The sequence below is a fragment of the Lissotriton vulgaris genome, chromosome 7 (genome assembly GCF_964263255.1).
Source record: "Lissotriton vulgaris chromosome 7, aLisVul1.2, whole genome shotgun sequence".
In the NCBI taxonomy this organism is placed as follows: domain Eukaryota; kingdom Metazoa; phylum Chordata; class Amphibia; order Caudata; family Salamandridae; genus Lissotriton; species Lissotriton vulgaris.
Window position 1 is genome coordinate 1,161,248,373 of NC_141695.1, and position 17,425 is coordinate 1,161,265,797.

Consider the following 17,425-nt stretch of genomic DNA (forward strand, 5'->3'; position numbering starts at 1 on the left):
ACCGGGAAGGAGCCAAAATCACAGGGTGGCAGGGAAAACGATTTGGAAACCACTTAAACATTGACTTTTCAGCTTGTTTTCGGAGGCAGTAACTAGCCGATGTCCATTAAAAGGTGTGAAAACACCGCAGGACAACAGCGACAACCCTATGTTTTTATTTTTTGGGGAGAAGCGTGGGGAGAGCTTGGTGAGGGGCAGAGAGCCTCTTACGTAGCTCTCAGCAAGAGGCCTCCTCCAAGGCCCCTCAACGTGGCATTAATTTGTAAATTGGCAGATGTATGAGAGTACAGACAGATGGACATGGCTGGATGGAAATAAGGAAATTCTTTTTCCACCATTACGTCCTTGCCGGAAGTTGGGATTCTCAACAATTGCCACAATTGGAGTCTAAGTTTTATTTTCAAAATTACACAAAGAGGGGCTTTGCAAAAGCCAACAACTAAGTTACGTCGATGGCCTGGTCATCTGGAATGCGCCACATTTTAGAAATGCTCTGTACAGTATTATGCAAATGTCTCCGCGATAAGCACCGGGGGAAAAGCACACACTGTCAGTCTCACCGTGATTGCGTCGCCCTGTGTGTCGGAGCCGGAGGTCGCCGTCGTTATCTCGCGGAATCTGCGAGAGTTCAGCAAGTGACCTTTGCCCATTGCATTGCAGGAAGCACCCACTCACATTTCATTGGCCAGGACAAATATTTCACTGCATAAATTCAGTCGAAAGTTGTGCACGGATTCACCCGGGACAGAACTGCAACAGCACAGGGGCCTCGAGCTCGGGTCATCAAACAATCAATCAATATTTTAAAGGATGGGGCTCCAATTGGTGAAGGTGGCAGCGCTCCTGATTGCTTGCGCATTATTCATGACGCAGGTAAGCACTTATAAGAACATATTTTTGCTAAAAAGCCACAGAGTAGTAATGTGAAAAGGCCCTGATGCACGATGGGCAGCACCCCCTTAGTGCCCCCACATTCAGTCTATAACCTATGTAAATTTGTGAGAGTTTCAGGGGGTTCTCGTCGCTCTCTGCAGACAGCTTCCATCATTTTGCGTTAAGCAATGGGAATATGCTATTTGGTATTTGTAGCAGGTTACAGTGCTTTATTTGTAAAATAATGAGTGCCGGTGCCCGATGCCCCTTCTCAGAAGCTCGCGGCCGGCGCTATTAAAACGTCAGCGGGCCGAATAATACCAAGGCCGCAGTCTTGAACCCACCCAATGTACCACTTCATCTCGCTCTTACAGCCTCCTGTAGACTGGGTTTCCACCTTTCACTTATTTAGCCTCCTTTCCCGATTATATTTCCCACTCCTGCTCTCAGCAATTTGATCAGGAAAAATAAGTGCTGGTTCTCAAAAATGAGTGGCGGTGGCCACCACCGGATTAAATTAAACACTAGACACCGCCTTTCAAATCCTATGCAGCCAACCATGCACTTTTAGTGCTCAAGCCTGTGCAAATTCCATTCCTTTCTCGCGCCCTGGGAGGCAAAATAAGGAGCTGCTGTGCTTTATTGCCGCCGGATACTGCGGGCCGATTTATAGGTGGTGCTTTGGAAGATCGAGGGTGGCCAGACTCTACTTCCCGAGCAACACTTCCGGTGTTATTAGGCGAGTTGTGTTCCCACTCTGTAACAGTAACTAGCAAGGAAGCCACGAGCTCTGGTGCGAGAAAGGAAAATAACCCTTTCCCCGGGAAGTAAAATATAGCAGCTATCAGAGTTCAAAGGGTCCCTGTGCTGCTGCACCTTTACGAACCACGCCCCTGCTCTGCAAGGTTGTTACTCTTGCAAAGGTACTACCGCCATATGGTAGATGTACATTTTAGGCCTTCTTGACAGCAAGTTATCTGGGAGGACGAGTGGGGTCAGCAATGATTTCCTCATCAGCGAATTATCGGATTCGGCCATTTAGCTGGTAAAGTGTTTATGTTGAGAGAGGAGGGAGGGTTGAGAGGTTGTCGGCCAGGTTAGAGTGGTGATTAACTTGATTAAGGAACTTTGAGAGGAGTGATGGCTGAAGGGATGTCTTGGGATGACAGACGTAGCTCTCAAGGCTGCGCCTCTCTGAGTATATGGTATCCGCGAGTGAATGAGTTAGCGGTTGGATAAGCAGTGCAGCGAACTGATGGATATTGACACCAACATCCTCACCCAGGCTGTCACCGCAGAGTAGGATGAATTTGTGAAAAAGGAAAGAATTTTCAGAGAAGATGTCTAGTTCCTCAATGGTGAGACTGACCCGACTAAAGTGTGTTATAGGAGACTATGGAAACCGGCTAGAGATTGGAGGCAGATGGTTGTATTTTTCTTTTTGGCCTCAAGGGGGGGGGGGGGGTCCCTGTGGGTCGCCCTGCCCCGTTCCCCAAGGGGCCGAGCTGGTCAGGGGATCCCTACCCTGCCCCATTATACCATTTTTTTTTTATTTCGGACATGGGACTAAGTCCCCAAATCCTGTAATACCTGTCAGCAACATTTTTCTGATGTTGCTGGCAGTCAATCGCAGCACAGCGGAAGAGAGAGGATCCAAGGTAAATAAAGCTCCATGGGCCAATCAGAACACTCTGGGGCATATTCTGAAGGACTTATCGCCGAGTTAACAACACTTTATCTCAGCCAAAGAGGCAATAAATTTATCACCCCATTCACAACCTGGTGGTAATAGCCCATAGCACCAGTTTACCTGCGATAGCAGCCGCAAAAAACATCGCCACAGATAACCCCCGCAACTATCGCTAATGAGATGCAAAGTAGGTGTTACTGTGCCAAAAGCTGCGACAACACCACTCCGCAACATTCTCAACGATAAGGCGCTTTAGCAGCAGGAAACTAATACCTGCTTTGACCTGATGTAAAGTCGGACCACAGCCTGCACCACAAAAGGGAGCCCAGACTAGAGCCACAGCTGAAGGGCAACAGATACCATAGAGCAGGGGTCTCCAACCGGTCGATCGCGAGCTACCGGTAGCTCGCCTCACCCCCATGAGTAGCTCGCGCCTCGCATTTCAATTTAGTAGCCTGTTATTGTAATTTATTGTTTTTAGGCCTTTTTTGTAGCTGCTGCCTGCCGTCACCAAAACTAGCTGCTCAGATTGGCCTAACTGAGCTCGGCTGTGGCGGGGCGGGGCGGGGCAAAGATGATGACATTTGCAAAGCGGTCCATATGATTGTATCAAGGTCGCAAAATTGTAAGGTGCTCCCTAAACTCGGGTGCACAGTCTTGATAAAATACTGCAGGGGACAGGAGGTGTATGGATGGTAATTGTGAGTGCATCTATTCTGCTGTGCTTTAAAATGCTACTAGCAACACCTCATTGAGGTGTGCAGTGTTGTACGGAGTCCTTGATTGGTGCATGGTGTTCACATCCACCCATAGTCTCATGGGCAGAAGTTCACGAGTCTGTTAGATCAAGTAACACGCCCTTCAACCGATGCTTGCTCAGCGCTGACCCCTGGTCTATAGTCAGCCTCTCATTCAGCATGTGTAAAGGGAAGGGTATGGGAAGCAAGCTACAGAGATTAAGAGGGTTCTTCAAGCCCCTATTAGTAACGGTTCTTGTTGTCGTTACCCAGACAGTGCTCTACTAGGGGTAATAAAGCATTGAAGCTGCCACCCACGCGCAGGCTTGTTTTACCCATATCTTGCCAAATTCATCTGCTTCTTCATTGCTGGCGCCCACCACTGACCACTAACCCAGATCACCGCCCACAAACCCCTCTGTACCTCCTCAGGCTGAAAGGTCGCTGCCCTCCTGGCACTTTTTCACCAGAAGACACTCTTTCCAACTTAAGGCTGGCTTAAGGCCTGCTGTCTCTCCGTGCACCTTCAAACATGTCCTCACGCCACACATTCTTCAGAATGACTTGTCACATGTTCCCTCTCCCCACGATTCTCTCCTGATCACCAAAGGGACTGGGGCTGGGCAATATCAATGCGCGTTATGAGCAGAAAATTTACTTTTCAAACCATGTTCATTATGGGGAACATCGACTTCGTGGAGGTGATGGTATTTATTTAATTTATATTTGTGGTTTTATATTGTTCTGATGAGGCCCAACAAACCATACCAATGCAATGCAAAGTATAACATGTAAAACTTTATAAAAAAGAGTATGTGGTGAAGGAGAAATAATTGAGGTTCTTCTTACTAAAATGAGTCTCTTTTTTAAAAAAAATGACCACATCTAAGTTAGACTGTAATCACATTTGGTAAGGAATATATGTTGAGGTTTAACTTTTGCAGTGTGTGAACACGTTTATCGAGGATCACAAAAGGAGTTCATAGGCTTGTATCCCGCAGTAGTTCCTTATACTTTCCAGGAATGCTTCCAAGCAAGACAAGCTTTTACTTCAGGTAGCACAACCTGCGTCTGTCTGTCTGCCATTTTTAAAGAGGGAGTGCGGCCCCTTTTGTTCGAATGACAGTAAGGGCTCCAAAGAAAGGCTTAAAATCAATTAAACTTGACGTGTGGCGTCCCTCAAAAAAATGCGCGAGTTGCTTGGCCTTTTAGTAGCTCACGACGATTTTCACTGGTCAGAAGTAGCTCTCACTAAAGAAAAGGTTGGAGACCCCTGCCATAGAGCCACTGATCAACTGATCATGCAGCTGGGAGCCCCAACAGGACCACAACACCCACCGCCACCCTCCCCACACCCCCACCCGGCCAAAGACATAGACATGCCCCATCAACCACACAGAATAATGTACCAAATAATCCACCTGATGGCGCACAATCACATCTGGTGACAGGCATGTGTCGTCACAAAAATGAGCATCACGCATTCACCTTCGAATCAACAAATGAAAATGTATTCAAATAAACACAGAACAGAAATGAAGACACATGGCGGCTCCCTTCGGGACAATCCGTAGGTCACAGCCTGCTAGACAAAAATCATGATGAGAAGGTGTGTCTTGCGCACATCAAAGGACAGAGAGAGAACGAAGGTGAGAGGGAGATACAGAGAGAGAGAAAGAGAGGGAGCGAGAGAAAGAGAGGGAGAGAGAGAAAGACGGACAGAGAGGGGGAGAGACAGATAGACGGACAGAGAGGGGGAGAGAGAGAAAAATGGACAGAGGGGGAGAGAGAGAAGGACAGATAGAGAGGGGGAGAGAGATAGACGGACAGAGAGGGGGAGAGAGAGAGATAGACGGACAGAGAGGGGGAGAGAGAGCTATAGACGGACATAGAGTGGGAGTGAGAGAAAGATGGACAGAGAGGGGGACAGAGATAGATGGACAGAGGGGGGGAGAGAGACACAGATAACAGAAGAGACGGACAGGGAGAGAGAGTACCGACACTGTGCACCCAGGTCACCCTGCTCACCTGCTGCTATCTGTGTGTCTCCAACCACGTGCCGGTATGTAGTGCAGTTCACCAGGTCCCACATCTGAGACAGACCCGTCATCTGAAACAGAGTCCAGATACATGAATGGCACAGTACATACAAATGCACACAACATCATTGCCTGTCCTCCCCTGCGCACCCAGGCAGCTGCATCCCAGACCCTCCCACCGCCCACAGTGCATGCCCGCCCCTACCCCCGAGGCAGCTGCACCCCAGCCCCTCCTGCCGCCCAGAGGTGCATGCCTGCCCCTGCACACTCAGGCCTCACTGCTCACCTTCCACCACCGGCGTATAGAAAAGCGGGCCCACCACGTGCCGCTGAAAGCCACAGGCCCGGGGCCCACGGACATGGCACCCTCGACATCATGCAGCCCTGCTCTACAGGCCACAAAGTCTCACTTTTGATTCTGGGTCTTGATTTCGCCATGGCAGAGGACATACCAGTGGCCACTATAGGTGTGGCAGGGTATACTCAGACATGAGTCCCTTTCTCACTGCACCATCAGGATTCAAGCAAGCCGGGCCGAAGACGGCTGAAATGCCAGAAACCGGTCCCCGGTAGCTTGTCTCCTTTCTGGTGAAGAATTGGCTTGGTAGTTTAGTCTGCCCTGTTCCCATGATGCACTGGGCCAGGGACAGACTGATTTGCATATAGCCAGGTTCTGAACTGGGATGGTGCAGTGAGATAAATAACGGTGATGGATCAAGCCCTGATCTTTGGACTGGGTAAGAGTGGTCTGCTTAATTCAGACACTCTGTTCATCACCACCCCCTTTTCTGAATCATACCAGTGCACCCGGCATCATCGCAGACTGCAAACCCGCTCTGCCTCATAAGAGCCACTAAGTCTGTGATCCAGGAGGCAACGCCACATGGTGGTAGGCCCCCACTATCCGCTGGCTCAGGCCTACACTGCGGTCCAGCAGGGCACACAAAACCTGAGCAATCTGGACTGCCAGGACGGGGCATCATCGCAGGCTGCACACCTGCTTAGCACTTAAGGTGCCCCTACCTCAGTGCACCGAAAGTCACCGTCTAGTGGCGGTGTGCCTGTGTGTCTGTGCCAGCCTCAGTGTATCCGGTGCCACCAAGTCTGTGACTCGCAAGTCATGGACCCTCTATGATTGGGTATCGTGGAGCGGATGCCATCATGTCACCTCCAGGCCGGCGGAATATGGGCCCCCATGCCTACATGCACACCACACGGATACACCCAGAGAGAGGTTGGAAATGGCGTCAAGCACGTGCGCCCAGCCCTTTTTATTGGCAGGGTCATATGTCCTGTGACATGTGTGCTGGATGGGTGTGGTGTGGGTGTATATCAGCCGTGAGGGAGTGGCTGTGGCATGGTGACAACTAGACCTGTGATCAGCAGATCACAACAGGGAAGAACTGGGACATGTAGCGTTGCCGCCCCCGTGAGCGAAAGCGGAGTGGGCTGGCCTGGCGTATGCCAGTCCAGCGTAAGGGTTTGAACAATGACCCCGGGGCTCTGGGCGTTGTTCCATACAGAGCTGGACAAGGAAGTAACAAATGCATGTGTCCCTGTTGCATCGGCACCACCCGGACAACATTCAGCAAGGTGTCACCCTGTGACCCAAGTCCAACGACATGAGCCACCTGGACATAAGAGGAATTCACTGACACTACATTCATCCATACTACCACACTTGAAAGACCATAGACACAACACATCTGTGTGATTCGGAATGTTTAATGCACATTCAGTGGAGTGTTGCATCTGGAGCAGTACAGGGCCATGCAAACCCCACTTTACAATGTCGGCCCGTGGAGGGCCAGCCAGAGTCCTTCAGGGAATGACTAGTCCAAATGAAGAGGAAGTGTTCAGTCTGCAGCCTGATTGCTGTGTCATTGGCGAACACACAGTAAGTGGCAGTCCATGTCGAGGTCCAAGGTGAGTGTCGCAGGGTGCATCGGGGACAGTGGAAGGTGAAAATGCAGAGGGCAGAACCAAGCAGAAACCGGCCATATGGTGGAGATGAATGCTACTGCATCCTTCGTACCACGAAGGCTGTTTCATCCGCATCTTCATCCTCTGCTGTTCCATGTGCCTCACGTGTGGGTGGTGCTGACCTTTCTCCAGCACTGTGTGGCAGTGACACCTCAGGTGCAAGAGGTGGAATGTCTGCCTCACTTTGTGGCACAGACATTTCAGGGGCGGAGGTGTGGATGGAGTTGTAGCAGCAGCATGCATCGGCGCCAGGCCTTGTAGCAGCCATGCCATGAGGATGGTTTTGAGGTCAATGAGGAACCCAGCTACCACTCGCTGGTGTGCAGCCATGGCAGCTGCTCTTCCTGCATTGGCCCGCTCCATGGTCTCCATTAACATCTGCATGTGTCCCAACTCCCGGGTGACCTCGCAAGAGTCACTCTGACTGGACAGTTGTTCTAGTCTCTGAGTCAGGGCTCCAGTGATGTCAGCCATGGTCTGTTAAAGAGCATGAAGCAGACGTCCATTAGGGACCATGAGTGGTCCCTGATGGGACGGCACCCACGTATGGCATCTAGTTTGTCTGCCATGCAGTCAAAGCCCACCCGCACCTGTTCAGCCATCTGCTCCTGGCATCTCAACACATGGCGTTAGAAGGCCATGTGTTCTTCGTAGGGGTCCTGGGAGGCAGCAGTGGTGGTGGGTGCCGCCTGCTGTTTGGTCTGTGCAGGGGGTGGGGTATCCTTGTTGCAGCCGGGGTGCCCTGCTCCTGGACGTGGGCTGCGGAGGCTGTCAATGAACTCTTGGAGGGCGTCGGAGTCGAAGCTGTGGTGGTCCTCCTTGTCATCAGAGAAGAGAGGTTCGGGCTGCTCTGCAGGAGGTGTTGATTTGCCCTCTGCAATGAGAAGAGTAGATGCAGTTTAACAATGTGTTCACATGTATGTTGTTGCACTTTACATATTTACATACAGACTGCATGACTGTACATCGTGGCTGTTTGCGAGGAGCTGCCTATTTGATGGGGGACAGTAGACAGTTCGACAACAGACGTCTGTGTGTTTGTACTTTTACATTATCAACTCACATTTCCCTGCAATGCCAATTGTGATTGGCCAGTGTCTACACCCAGTCGGCACCAGTTGTGTCCTGTGTTCTGTTGTGGACATGTTGCGGTTTGTGCCACATTGTTGTCAGTGTTGCAGTGCTCTGCACGGTATGTGTGTGTGCTGCATTTTGGGGGAGTGGCCCCTACTGCTCTGATTTTGTTGCCCCTTATCCCTTTCCTGCGATGTGCCTTTGACTTCTGTGCTTACACAGTGCTGAGATGTTGCATACCTGGGTACATTGGTCTCTTGGTGGGAGTTGGGGTCTGGGGCATGGTTTGTCCGCAGATGTGTTCAGCTCAATTGTGCATGTAAGCCGTTGTGCCCATCTCCCCCGTCCTCCCAGTCCCTGGTCATTACTCACCCTGCTGCTGTTGTGTCCAGTCATGTTGAGCAGTGTCTGGTCCCCTGACTCCAGACACCGCCTCCCCACTGATGACTGTGGACAGCATTTCCTCCATATCGTCCAGCTCCTCCTGTGGCGCAGGACTCCTACCTGCAAAAGAAACAGTTGATGGAATGAATGCTGGACAATGCAAACGTTCACCCCCAGTCACAAGGACCTGGGTTTAATCCATCATTCCTTTGCTCACAACACCACCCCAGTTTGGACCCAGCCATATGCAAATCAGTCTTGACCCTGTTCCTCGACTCCCACCTCCAGTCTGCATTGCTGCCTTCTGGTTGTTGGCAAGTTTCATCTTGGTTTGGCGCTTGATGTCATTCCAGCGCATCTTGACCTCTTCCATTGTCCTCTTCAGCACTCCCACTGCATTCACCTGGTCCACAATGGACTGCCATAGTCCATTTTTGATTGCCAATGACACAGTGGAGGTGACGAACAGTTGTTGATGGTGTTCTACCACCTCCATTATCAGGATCCTGTTTTCCTGTGGACTGAAGCGCTTCTTCCTACTCTTCTTCTCCTTGGCCTTCTCTGACCCCGAGGACCCAGGCAGGTCCTCCGGGGAGCTTGTGGGATTCTGGTTCTCCTCCGTACTTGCTCCGGCAACATCCATTGTGCTTCGCTGTTGTTTGACATTTGTTTGGCAGGTTTTTTTTCTACTTTTATGGTGATTTTTCCCGCCTGACGCGTGTGAATTGCAGGTTTGTTGCTGGTTTTCGCTGATTTTTGTATCGCAATTGGCCTCATCGCAGCTTTTTTTGCGTTCGCGTTTCGCATTGTGCCGCCGTGTTGAGAATGCTTCGTTAACACTGCGTAATTTTCCCGCAATAGACTGCTATGTTGGAAGTTGCGTTAAATTACTTTTGCGATGGTTATCACACGTTCTTGAGAATATGCCCCTGAGTTTCTTTTGTTAACTGGATTATTTATGCCTACTAAAAGTGGCTCTTCAGTTGTTCCATCATTCTCACATCCTGCTTGGATTGTTGCAAGAGCCTTTACACTGGAACCCCCAAAATATTTCTCTCAAAATTCCAGAGTACAAAATTACGCGGCTTACCTGTTGATTGGTTTACAAAACTTGACCACATCACATCAGCCCATAAATTGCTGCACCGGCTCTTGGTAATGGAGGAGTGAACAACCACTTTGGCTATGATTACGGCCAGCTTAATTAATTGTGATATGTTGTAGGGAAGTGGGTTTCTATTGCAGTAACCCCCCACTTTTTTGCCTGATACCTGATGCACTTTTCCTTGGTGTGCCCTGGGTCCCTACCAATCAGGTACCCAGGGTCTGTGTTCCTTCCCTAAAAACTGCACTAAAGCCTAAACCCAATTTGCATCTCTGGCCACAAGTAAGCCCCTGGTAAATGGTATCCTAGGTACCCAGGTCACTGTGACCAGAGAAAACCCCTAAGGGCTGCAGCACCTATTGTGCCACCCCTAGGGGCCCTGTACCCTGACACGCATACACTGCCTTGGCAGGCTGAGTGTCTTGGTACAGAACTAAACAGAGTTGACATGGCACACATCCCTGTGTGCCACGCTCACAAACACACTGCCCTGGCATACATCAGTCACCCCTCTAGCTGGGTGCACTATGCCAGTGGTGTGGGCACAGGTGCATGAGCCCTGTGCCCCTACAATTTGTGGAGAAGTGTGGCTCACTGGTTAGAGGAGGCAGACCTGGAAGCAGTGGTCAGCCCGGGACCAGGGTTCAATTCCCGGCTCGGCAGGGTCTTGAGTCCTAAAATGTCCATGGACTCGACAATTCTCGCTCCGGTGCCTACTCGATTCACGGGTTCACACTCTGCGACTCTGGGCAATAGCTTGCTTAATCTCCACAACAGCCCCTCGAGGCGGGATGCCTGGCTTTCACCTTGCGGATACCCTGCCGGGGTTATCTCACAGGGGAATACCAGGACGGGTTCCCTAAGCAAGCGCTTAGAGACCAATTGGTGATTTGCGCTATATAAATTCCTGTACATTTACATGTACATTTACAATACCCAGGGCTATTCCTGGACACTGTAAGTGCAGTGATGCAATTAAGAGTATATAGTGCTGGGAGGTTGTCATTATGAACTCCACAGCACCATCATGGCTACACTGAAGACTGAGAAGTTTGGTATCAAACTTCCCAGCACATTAAACCCACACTGACGCCAGTGTGGGATTTAATGTAAAAAGCACTACAGAGGGCATCTTAGAGATGCCCCCTGAAACCTAACCAACTACCAGTGTCCTGACTGAGAGGCTGCCTAGGCTGCCACACAGTAGACATGTTGCTGGACCCCAGGGTAGAGAGCCATCCGCTCTCCTTGCCCTGCAACAATGCACATCCTGCGACGAGGTGCTAGATCTCCTCCCCCAGGATGGGCAAGGGAAGCTTCAAAGGCACGCCACCTTTGTGAGCTTCTCCAGGCCCCTTGCTGTACTTAGCAACTGGCCCCCACCGGTTCTGACCCCCACTCTGGCGGGAAGGCAGGCAGGAAAAACAATGGGAAGGGGGTGTGACAGCCTCTGCCAACCCCACCCCTCAGGTGGGGGTGGCGAGGTGAAGCACAACTTTGGGCTCCTTCCATCTTGAGGATGGGTAGCCCTGCCCAATAAGAGATAGGCTCCTGCCCCCTTCCACAGGAGAGGAGCAGGATAGGGGGTGTACTCACCCCAGGACAGGGACCCATTGGTCCCTTCCCTTACCCTACCTGTAACACCCCTAAATTCAGTATTTAGGGGCACCCTGAACCTTGCTTCAGCAGATCCCGATTTGAAAACAAGAAAGAAGATCAAGAAGAAGAAGAAGACCTGCTGTGCATCTGCTAACAAGAGGACGACACCAACTGACTTGGCCCCAGCCCTACAGGCCTGTTGAACCTTGAACCTGCTCCTGCTAAATCCCAGTATCTCCTGCAGACAGCAACGATGAAAACCCCAGAGGACCTGCCTGCCTTGAACCTCTTAAAGACTGGGACTCCCATGAGCAGTGGTTCTGCTCAAACAGCAATACCCCTGGTGCCAGCCAGGAACCGCAAATCCAGCCCACTCTGCACCCGCCGAACCCGGCCTGTGCCTGAGTGGAAAAAGACCCTGAGTACGTCCCCCCAGCAATTATGACCTGGAATCTCGTCCCGAGCCTGCAGCCTTTGTTCATCTCCCAAGATCTCCATTGAATAACATTGAGCGCCCGACCGCTCAAAAGCACTCTGCACCCAGCCGCCCGAGTGCCCCTGGCAGTGCAACCTTTGTCCTAATCTACACCCCCATTTGCCCTGGGCAAGTGACCAGGAGCCCAGCTCCCACAGTCGCGTGGCCTGCTTGCCAGCAGCCACCAACCGAAGGCCCTCTGCCTCTCGTTGGATAACATTGGGCCTAACTAGCTCTGCACCCAGCTGCCCCTGTGCCGCTGAGGGTGTACCAACTGTACCTACCTGACCCTAGGAGACCCCTGAGTCAATGCCCAGAACCTTAAATCTGCCAGTCGAGTACTTACCCAGAAGCCGATAACTCACTTTTCTTCCATAGGGTAACAATGATCTTAGAATGGCCAAATCTGCCTGTAAGCGCCTCGAGAGAATTTGGAGGAAAAAGTTTGATGATCCAGCAAAGCTTGAATATAAATCCAGCCTAAGAAAATATCATGCTTTGATTAGGAAGGCTCGGGCTACCTTCTATAATACCAGGATTGTAGCAGCTGAGAACTCCTCGAAAGAGCTTTTCTCGATCTTTAAAGCGATTACCTCTTTAGCTAGAGTTACGGCACCTGATGTGAGCTCAGTTGAGTCCTGTAACAAAATGGCGGATTTTTTTGCGGAAAAAGTGGGGAGGATTTATGCCACCTTCCCTGTTTCAGTGCAACAGGGTCGTGCCAGTAGCAATGGGGTTTCCATGATCCCAGAGACAGACTGTCTCCGTGACTTTGTGATACCTTGCGGGGATAGACTCATAGTAGTGGCTACCAGTATTAAGTCTGGCTTACCCAGAGATCTGGCCTCCCCAAGGATCCTGAGGGGGAGTCTTACTATAGGAGAACCCTACATTAGACATCTTCTGGAGATTTCCTTTTCATCAGGAAAAGTCCCCAAAAAATGGAAGGAGACCATTGTTATCCCCCTGAAAAAGAAATCTAACATCAGTATAAGTCAGATGGAGAATCTCCGCCCGATTTCCCTCTTGCCTTATTTTGCGAGGGTAGCAGAAAAGGTTGTTAACATGCAACTGGGTGCGCATATTAATAATCACAACCTACTCCATCCTACTCAGTCTGGATTTCGCGCCACTTACTCTACGGAATCGGCCTTGCTCTTATCCACCGAGCTTATCCGTAAATTAGTGGATGCGGGACAGATGGCGGCACTAGTTCTTCTTGACCTGAGTGCCGCTTTTGACACTATTGCTCATCACACTCTATTGCGGCGCCTGCATGAGGGTGGTGTGGGCGGTAAGGCAATGGAATGGTTGCATTCCTCTTTAAGCGACCGCTGCTTTCAGGTGTCACAAAAACCTTTCCTGTCGGAAAGAGTCAAGTTAGATCAAGGGGTCCCACAAGGCTTCATTCTTAGTCCCACTCTTTTTAATTTGTAAATCGCCCCATTGGCAGAGATTGTGGACAAATTTGGAGTAAGTGTGGAGTCATATGCTGACGACACACAACTTGTGGTAACCCTGACTCAAGAGTCGGCAGAGGCTAGACAGAATTTTTCACGGTGTCTTCAAGAGTTGGAGTCCTGCATGGCCTCGAACTGTTTGAAACTAAACGGTAATAAAACGGAGGTTTTAATCATAGGCAAGGCTCCCTCGATCTGGTCATCTGCCTGGTGGCCATCCAGATTGGGCCAGGCCCCTTCCCCTAAAGATCAGGTGAACCTGGGGATATGGCTGGATCCTAAACTGTCCTTTAAGACTCACACTAGGCAAGTGTTGGGAAACTGTGTGGGGGTCCTACGCACTCTCCGGAAGACCTTAGATGTACTCCCAGTGTCGGCAAGAAAGTCGATGGTCCATGCCCTTGTGACATCTCGGCTGGACTATGGGAAAGTTCTGTACCTGTGTGCTAACACTAAGTGCATTCAGAGACTTCAGCACATTCAGAACGCGGCTACTCGTCTTGTTCTAATGCTCCCCAAGAGAGCGTCATCCAGCAAGGCTCTTGTATCCTTACACTGGCTTCTGATGAGGAAACGTGTTCTGTTTAAGGCTATGTGCCTTAGTCACCGGATCCTGCAGAAGAAAGGCCCTTCTTACTTACACAAACTTCTCACCCCGTATGTTCCCACGCAAGGTTTAAGATCCAGTTGTACGGGTCAGGCATACATACCTATTATTAGAAGAGCTGGGATGGGCGGACGTTCCTTCAGGTTCCTAGCGGCATCTTACTGGAACAAGCTCCCGATGGGGTACGACTGGAATCATCTGAGACAATCTTCCGGGAAAAGCTCAAGACATGGCTTTTTCCATCTGATAATTCCATTGTTTGAGTCTTTCTTTGTTCTCTTTCCCTGGCATGGGACCTTGTCGCAGCGCGGGGACTCACGGGTTAGTGCAACCAGGAGCTTTATAAGCTTAAATTGATTGATTGATTTATTGACTGGTTTCACTTGGAAATTCTTCTAAGTGTGGCGTTTTAAAACTTTAAAATATTCATCTAAAATCAGCCGAACAACGAATTCCGATTTACTCACCTGTTATCAAGAGAGAACCTATGCTGCGTCTTTTAGCCCAGCACTGACCCTAAAAAGTAATTTTAACCGTACTTATCAGTAACTTGAATTTCCTTCCATAGGAATCCGTTGTATGGTTTTCACTAGGAAAGTTTCTAAGTGTCGATTTTAAAAAACTACAAATATTCCTTAAAAATCGCCTGTATGACTTAAACGCATTCTTTTAATTGTTAACAGGAGATGCACCAGGGCTGGATCCAGGATCCAACGCTGAGTAAAAAAGAGTAACGATAACACTACTTACCTGCTAAGTGAATTTCCTCCGATAGGATAACATTGGTGATTCTATGTAAAAAAGTTTCTAAGTGTCAACTTTTAAAATACAATAATATACCTTAAAAATCACTACTGTAACCAAAACGCTTTTACTTAACTGTTTACAGGAGATGTCCCAGGACTGAATCTAGGATCCAGTCCTGTGGTTAGAAAAGTGATCTATAAAGTAACTAATAGCATTTATCTAGAAATTCCCATTGAGCTCAATGTTGCATTGTGTTTAAAATTGTGTTGCCTATTGCAACAACTGTAACTATTGTAATCAAAAAGTCTATTGCCTATTTGAAAAGTATTCAACTAAAGTAACTCATCCTGAGAAAGTATATTTTGATACCTTGTTGGTTCTAAAAATAAAACAACTATATATTTTGATACAAAACAATTGGCCTAGAGTTCAGTTCTTGAGTGTGTGAGACCATTTGCTGAGTGAGTGTGTACAACAAATGCTTTACACTGTCCTCTGATACTGCCTTACTGCTGGACCAAGCTACCACTTTAGAGAGTAAGGTTATATCTAACTTTACCCTCTGCCAAACCTCTGGGGACTGTGGACTCTGTACACACTGTACCTTACTTTGGTCCAGTATATATAGAGCCACTTTCTTACATATGTGCAGTAACTCCTGCTACTACACAAATAGCAATTGTGTGTTATACGATAATCACTGCACCCCCTGCGTTTTTTTCCCAGGAAAATTTCCATAGGTCAAACCTCTCAAAATTCACCTTACATGCCCTTGGTCCCTCTGGTACCATATACTAGGGACTTACAAGCAATGTGAGCTATGCCAATTGGGGACAAGCCAATTAATTATATACAATTTTAAGGGCAGAGGACATGCACAGTGTCCTGTTTAGCATAGTTCAGAACATTTCATAGCAATGACACAGCAACTAGTAGTCAAAATGGGGCAGACAATAGGAGTGAAACCTGCAAAAATCTTGTTTCCTTACAGTGTCACATTATAAATCGTCACAACAAACAGTGATAATAGATTATGCCTTGAATCCCATTAGTCGCTCTTCAAAATCAGGCCCATTTTATCCTCTTAAAAAGTATTGGTTGCTAGTTTTGTTGTGAAATAACATTTGTTTGTAAAACACATGAATGAGTTTACATATCATTCACTATCATATAATTCTCCGAGACATCCACATTTTGTTTTACTTCACTACATATTCAAGTGGGCATAAATCAAATGTAATGAAAACTCGTCAGCTCAAGACATCTTCCAAATTTTGGGATGTTCATCGCATTTCTGTAAAAAGAAAAAAAACGATATGTTATTAGAAAATGAATAATTATGAATACCAACGTTTATTTGTTTAAAAAAAGATTAGAAACCTATACTTGATTAAGTGAAAATGCCATATAAAATTAAGATATCAAGTGTAAACAATGCCAACACCTGTTTTGCGACATTTAGGATTTAATTTGTTGCTTCCTGAGGGCATAAATAGTTACACTTCACTTTTCTATGCAGAGTATTGACGGGCCAGTGGAGAACCTTTTTATTTACCACTTAATTTGATAATTCCACTAGAATTAAAATCAAGAGGTTTTCTCAAGAGTTAATGCCACCATAGTTAGAAGTGCACGATAACCACTTTAAATGGAGAGCATAATCTCTGGCATGTAATAACAAAATTAAAAATTTACCTGGAAAGGTGCAATGTAAGGTACTCCTATCGTAGGGACTTACGATGTAGTGGCCACACGGTATGAGTCCCGATGTATATAGCGATAACACTGACAATCCTGGCAACAAGTGTTTATTGACTAGCAGTTGGACTAGATGTAAGAGATTCAGTGGCCTATCATTTCCAAAACATGAAGACTTTAAACTGGAAGGTCTAGATAGATCCACTTCTTCTCCCTGGTATTTAGTTAATTCAACCATCCACGCGATATTCCTTGTAAGCAGCATCCTTACCAAGCCAGAAGCTTAAAAGTGACCCTGCCATCGTACACTCAGGCATTCAAGACTCCTGCTGTTTTTCAAGGCAGGGCCACCTTTGGGGGCATTTATGACAGCGAGTATTATCTATCAACGCTCTCCATCCTTGCTGGATGATCTACTCGTTCTTCAATCGAAGGTTCTTGCACATACGTTATGTGTTTGTCTACTCTACTCCTGTTCCATCATAAAACTGGACTGTTCTACTGATGCTCTCATGTTTTTCAGATTAATTGTGCAGTCATACCTGCTCCAGATGCTCCACCAGCTGTGAGGCTGAGAAGGATGACTCCGTTCTGGAGAGGGTTCTCACTCAGGCCAATTGGGGCCTCGTGTAGGGATGCCACAGAATGCAGCACCCAGCTTTGCAGGTAACTCTCTTGAGCAAAACCAAATGAGTGCTTTTGACTAAGACAAGTGCATTTTTGCAAAACAATGGCCAAGTTGCAATTTCTCTGCATGTTTTCAGTTAGGACTAAATTAAAGAGAAATTGCAATATGTCAGTGGATATTCAATTACCCAATCGGGTTACATCCAGTGCTTAAGTTGAGTCAGTGTTTGCCAGTGCTTGGCACCACCACTTAATTCTCAACACCTGCACTTACGATAGTCTATCACATGGAGGCGCCCTTTGTCTATGGTTGAGTTGAGCACATCA

The 17,425-nt window shown here is 48.3% G+C and overlaps 1 long non-coding RNA gene across 1 annotated transcript; it reads left to right on the forward strand.

Annotated features, from left to right (window-relative positions):
• Window positions 1-589: 589 nt before the first annotated feature.
• LOC147703091 (uncharacterized) lies at window positions 590-17,137 on the forward strand. The gene is made up of 2 exons (XR_015297563.1): window positions 590-873; window positions 16,995-17,137. It is a non-coding gene; the product is annotated as an uncharacterized LOC147703091 (long non-coding RNA).
• Window positions 17,138-17,425: the final 288 nt, after the last annotated feature.